The 6,833-nt window shown below is 39.9% G+C and overlaps 1 protein-coding gene across 1 annotated transcript in view; it reads right to left on the reverse strand.

The window, feature by feature from the left end:
* Window positions 1-6,833, reverse strand: part of LOC105622569 — a 122,745-nt gene that overhangs the window by 6,221 nt on the left and 109,691 nt on the right. The gene's annotated exons all lie outside the window — the stretch shown is intronic.

Here is a 6,833-nt window from a genome sequence, read left to right on the forward strand (position 1 = left end):
ATATATATATATATATATATAAATTATGCGATTTACAGTTATGAATTAAATGAAGAATAAAGATTAATAATTTTACTAGCAAAATATATAACTTTGAAATATTCGAGAAGCCAAGAAACTCCCTCGTTTCCGACGACACTGCAAGATCAAGGAGGCCCCCTCGGCCTCGGTAGAATTCAGGTGGTTCGCCGGGTGGCGTTTCCGATTTAAATGTCCAGGTATCCCGTGATTGTATACCCGATCGAGGTAACTTCTCGAGACTCGGTTCCCCCTTGGGTGCTCGCTCCGTCGAGAAGGAAAGGCGAAGGAGAAGGGCGAAGAAGGTAAGAATGCCTTCTTACGATATGGAAAGAGCGCGTGCCAGCTGCCGTTTCGGCATAACCGACGTTTCGGCTTCTTGTTGTCATTGTTATATTCCACTAGGTTTCCCTAACGTCTTGGGGCTGAATGGACTTCGCCTTTCTAACGTCTTAAGAAATGCGTGAACAAGCTGGCTCGTGCCAGGGGAGGAGTAACGGTTTTCGTTTACTCCGACGTTACATTATTATTCCATTCACTTCTGCTTTTGCCAGTAACCTCTTAATGTTGTCTTAATTTTGTCTTAAATATAGAAAAAATGAAATCATCTATATAAAATTCTATAGAAAATCTAATAGGAAAATATAATAGGAAAGATACAATAATAAAAGCAAAGTTCATATAAGATTTATATTTACAGAGTTGAATGCTCTATATTAATATTTTTTTTATCAATATATTCTCTTCTCTCTATTTCTTTTTCTCTCGATATAATTTAATATAAAAATATCTCTCCACAAATTTTTTTGTTTATTAAGCAGATGCAATATAATAAAGAATAGAAACGTGAAGAAATAGTCGGAAAGAAAAAGTAGATTACGGGGTGAGAGGAGGGGGGGAATAGAGAGATTTTAGTCTTTCTCTTCTCTGCCTTTTATTGGCTATTTTTCGAGGCAATTATGGAGATACGTTCGCGGCATATTGGCAACCAAGAATATCCAGGATTACTGTCGTCGCCATTTCGAGGAGCAGTCTTCTTATGGCAGTCAGCCAACATATTCTAGTTTTTGCGATAACAGCAATATCATATTACAGGCATTATCGGGTACTGAGGATTACTTAATTATATTCAATTGCCAAAGTTTCGTATGTTTGTGTCTATAACGACACAATGTCTCCACGAAAACGTCTGAAAGCTGCCATTTTTAAAAGTATTTCGGAATGAACGGGGACATGTTATCATTTTCTAGAGAAACTAGTAAATCGCGTATTGTTGAACGTGTTTTTATGTATTCAACGTAAAATGCAATGTATAGTTTATATGAATATCCGTTTATATAGAAAGTCTATAAAAACTTAACTCATGTGTCTTGTTAACGACCACACAATTTTAAAGAGTAAAATGAAACATGTTCGAAATAACTCAGCATCGAAAGTCATCCTCTCTTCTAAGATCTAAGAAAATAGATACAAGAATAAATAGATACGAATGTATCACATCGTACGAGGCATCGTGGTTTCTGATGCAGCTGGACCTTGATCTACATTCAGGGTCCCACAGAATCAACGCACCTTTGATCGCCCTTAAGACTGGAAACATCTGGTTACTGCCAGATATCGATCGAATATCCCTCTAGCGAGTGACAGATCCTATATTTACTGATAATCAACAGGGCACAAAGTCAACGCGTGAGATGTTAAGAATCCATGTTATGAATTTTTTTCCTTAAACAATTTAGTATTTAAAATGCAAATTTTATTCCGATAATTTTTTTTTAATAATTCACAAAGTGAATTCTCATTTGCAAAGTAAATTTGTTAAATTTGCTTAAATTTATTTGTTATTGATAATTTCTCTTGTTATTGACGAAATCCTCGGAAACGAAAAAACATACCGATGAGAAGAATCTTCTTGACGTAGATAGATGCAATGTGGCACGTCCGCGCAAATCTCCGCGGAGTAAAGCGAGTGGCGGCGAGCGGTGGTCTGATCGTTTGAGCCAATCATGCCGTGATTGAGTATAATGGACTTGCGTCTTGTCCCCCAGGCCAGTGGCTCTCGAGCTAACTCGTACGATCTGCAGTCGGCCCTTTCGAACGACTAGTCATGAACCAGATCACTCTTGGGTTGGTCACCAGCAAGCCGTAAGTGACTAGGGCACAGGATGAAGGCTGTGTCCGAGTGAGCGAGCGGCCTGTTGGTATGATAATGAGGAAGGTGACTTCCGACGATCCATGTATCGCGGAGAGTGGTCAAGGGAGAAAGACAGAGCAAAAGCGCCGGAATGCACCGATGACGAAGATGGAGAACTGTCGAAGAGACGAGGGTGAGGGAGATGAGGAGGCGAAGGAGAAACATCGACGCTGATGGAGGAGAAACTCCGATGCCGCGCCGCGTCGAGGGTCGAGGGTCGGCCAAGAAGCGGACACTCCAATCCACAACATCCCTTCCGATTCTACATTCATACGTAAGCTCTGTACAGGCTCTCCTCCGCTATCGCTTGTTCCTATCTCTTGTCTCTTCCTTCCGCGGCCCTCGCGGTGTAAATTGACATGAGAGACAGGACACGGGGAAGGGGGAGGCGACGTGCGTCAGCGGGTCACGCGTATGTTCGAACCGGCTAGGCTCGAGGAGCGGAAGGCTCTTCGTAATCCACGACGATGCGACGCAGTAGGGGAGGATGTAGCGCGCTCGTAGTGCACCGCTCGAAAGACACTCGGCATGATTGGTCGTGCGCGTGTCTCGGTCGTCGTGTACGCTCACATTATGCGCGTAAGAGAACGGGGACGGCGGAGAGCCGAGAGGGCCTCCTGCGGAGCGAGCCATCGGGTGACGCTGCGTACCCGATGAGGATACGAGCCAATTTTCCCAAACGCCGTCAATTCAGCTAACCAGCTAAATTCGCGAACGCGAGGCGAAGGAGGGAGGACCTCGAGGCGTGTGAGAAAAAGGGAGAAGCCAGAGAAGCGGGACGATGGGCTAAAGTGCTGGAAATAACGCGATGCATTATTTGCATGAGAAGCGAAAGACTAGCTCGCTCGCGGATACGATGACACCCGTACGGGCCGGTTCCCAAGTATGTCGAATGCATATGTGTTGAGCTGTAGCTCAGTTAATCCAATTGAGTCAATTTGGGTTAACTTGAAGTCGTCTAAACAGCTTGTTTAGATATCTCGTAACGTATTCGTAAGCGCGTTTCCGGCTCTCTTCCTTCCTATCAAAATAAGATCCTTTACTCATCTCCGATAAGTTGAAATAAGTAGATTAATTAGTGATCATTGGTTGGTTGAACTAATTTGCGAGTATTATTTTTGTTCTCATTAATAATCGGTCAATATTGATTTTTCATTAGTTCTTATACCACAATTTTCGTTGATAATGTTTACTTTGGTTTTTTTAGAAATTGTATTAGAAATTTCACATAGAAAATTTTGCCAATTATACGGTTGTCATTGTAAAAATAATGCCATTTTCTTAAAATGAAAATGTACTTCTCTGCAGTATCTCTCATTCCAATTTGCAAGTAATGAAGGATTGTAAGTCAGTTAATTATTCATTTTAGATTTTCCTTAACTAAATTTCCTCCCGATTTAGTGTTATTTCTGTTAGCGATAACATTGGAGTAACGATATCGATCGATTGTTTCGAATTTATTCGGAAATGTTTTATCTTCATGCTTCTCGTTCACAAATACTCTCACATAATAATTGAAAATATGTCTTTCACAAACATTTTCAATTATTAATGAATCCAGTATAATTTATTGAAATATTAAACTGTTATTGTTGTTCGAACTGAAAATAAAATTATTGAATGGAATTGAGCTTGACATTTACGATTTTCTACAATGACTCTTTAGTAGGGCAATTCGCTTACGGCTTACGTCATCGAAAAAGGATCGATGTCGATGATTGTCTGTCGAGAGAGGGCGAAGACGCATCCTAGCCTAACCGTTGTCTCGACGATGATGTAATCGTTGAGCTCTATGCTGCTCTAGTACGAGGCGAGTATTTGTCCAAGGTACATACTAGACTCTCCTCCCCAGCTGACGTTGATTGAAGGAATAAGGGAAACGGCGAGCTCCCTCAAGTGCCCACCAACACTATCGCCACCGCCACGATCGCTATCAACGTTTCGCCTCTGCCTGCTGCAGCCCCTACAAATCGACCTCCACGTACGTCATCGTCTCGACCACCTCTATTACGAACGCATAATCACCGTCGTGAGATGCCCTACGCACCGACGCAACGCATCGGATACATTGGAGATTCCTCCTCTTTCAGTCTACACGTTAATTAAACAGGATTTACGTGATTGCATCGAGACCTCATAATGGGCGTATGAAAGGAGATGAATATTGGAGAAATAAACGCGCTTAGAATTTATTACTAGGGTACTCCGGTGTATACGCCGCACCTATCAAAAACTTAATTTATTAAGTATTATTTACTATATTTAAAGTAAACGAACTATATCAGTAAAACTTTATACTATCTACTACTGTGAAAAAAAATATTAGAAATATTTATTTTTCATATTAAAAAATAAATTTTTTGAAACCTTTGCATTTTTGCCGCATATCTCATAGGAGTGGAATATATGGCTACTCATAGGGGAAAGGGGGGAGGTATGTATGAAAAATTTACAAATAATACATATATATAAGATGTAAAATAATACAATAACTTATGAAATGTGTTTATAAAATTTTATTAAGGAATAAGAATGGTAAATATGTATAGGAAATAATAAATAATAATTTTCCTACATATATTATAAATGTTATGACATGAGGTACATATTTTATGTAATGCGTTTATTGCACTGAATTCAATCTGCGCAACAAATGGGATATACAAGATAACAAATTAAACAAAGCATACGAAAGCAAAGCACTTGTTTGCTACAACATGCTTTACTATTCCATTACACGTGTGTATCACGAAATAACAACTAAGTCTTTTACACGCCCTACAGTAACCATTTTATGTAGATTATAATTTATGATGACGTTACTTATTACAATGACAAATCGATTTAACTCAAAATAATTTCATTAATATTAACAATAAGAAGCTGAATTCATAATACAATACTAATATAACATGAAGATAACAGAGTAATTGCAGAGGAATTACTCCACTCCTTTTATTTTTTCTGACTTTTGCAGTATAAATTCTAGCGCGGCGTATTTGCCGGAATTACCTTATATACGCAGCTCCGAAAAATGTTAAATATATTGTCATTATCTAATAAAACAGTTAACAACAAGTGGAGAATATATAAATAAATATTAAAGTGGAGAATATATAAATAAATATTAAAATAATAATGAATAATTAAAAATAATAATAAATAATAAAAATATTTTCTTCTTTGTTATGAGAATAAAATTAAATTTCTAATGTATGTTTGTACTCGATTAATTTTCGCACGCAGATCATGAGAACAATGTGCGCGGATAATGTGCGTAGAACGTGCCGTTTCCCACGTTCCGCGTTCCAAAAGTGTCGGGAAAGAAATGCGGGGAAAATAGAACGGTTGCGACGAATAAAGCGGAAAAGCTTAAGGGAGTTAGAGAGGGGAAGAGGCAATAGATCTTATTAAGAGACAGAATGAGTCATTCGGTCGTGAGCGGTGATAAAAAAAAAGAAAGAAAGGCTTGATCGCGACCAGTGGAGACCAAATAAAAATTGCCGCGATAGATGGGTGGGTGTCTCAGATCCGGAACTTGTTGACAATGGTGCGGAAGGCGATACACCTGGACGGTCGCGAGAAGCGTGCAAGTATTGACCCATCGCGCGCTATAACTGCACGGCGCGCGACTACGACTAAACTTTCACGCGCGTCTCACGTGGTCAGTGGACCTCGTCTCCTGAAAGAGAGAGAAAGAAAGAGAGAGATCGGCCCCCAGGCCATTCGTGCCGCGATTGCATTCGTGATGATGCGATTATTTACATTACTTCCGAATTGGTAAATAAGAGACACGATGTCGGACGCGGAAGCGTGTCGCAACCGCCTCTTTCCGCAGAGGCGCTCCCTCTGGCTATCGCGCCACCACGACCGCACCGTCGTAAAATCTTTTCCCGAGTTCGTGCGATGCGAAGTCCCACGAACTTCGCCGTAATATGGAAAAGAGCAGGATTATTGGATTAACTAGTGATGCATGATTGAGTATCCCGTTTAATGCGAGGAAAATAAGATGTGCTTTTTGCTGTCTTTACTCGAATAATTGGTGAGAAATGTATAATAAATTTATCTCATCTGCAATGGTTGTAATTGCATTCTAAAAAATATTGATGTGGATTTAACACCATGGATTGTAAATCCACAACATGATGGCGTTAATATTATATCAACAGAATTAGATACACATCGCATGATGTTAAATCCACCACGATATTTTTGAGAGTGTATGAATAGTATGTTATTGTGTACACATACTCGTACTAATTTTGCATTTAAGTCTATAGAAGCACATACAAGATCGTACACAACAGCGTAATTGCGATGGGCGCGGTGCTTTGTTATTAACACGCATGTTAGTTTCATCCTCGTCCTTTCAAGAAGTGACGTTATAGTCATATCATCCACGAGTCATTTAACCATCTTTCGAAAGTTATCTTTGTCAGGATATTGGCTCAAAACGGTCGTTTAAATCTCAGGAGTCTAATGACACCCGCGCGATAATAGGGTGGCTGATTTGACAAGCGAAGTGGTTACGAAGACAAATGAGTGCTTTAGTCGTGTTCGAAACCATCGATCGTTCTACAAGCTCAGCCAGATCTTCTCCCCCATTCTCTCTCTCTCTCTC

This window comes from Atta cephalotes (genome assembly GCF_000143395.1).
Source record: "Atta cephalotes unplaced genomic scaffold scaffold00046, whole genome shotgun sequence".
In the NCBI taxonomy this organism is placed as follows: domain Eukaryota; kingdom Metazoa; phylum Arthropoda; class Insecta; order Hymenoptera; family Formicidae; genus Atta; species Atta cephalotes.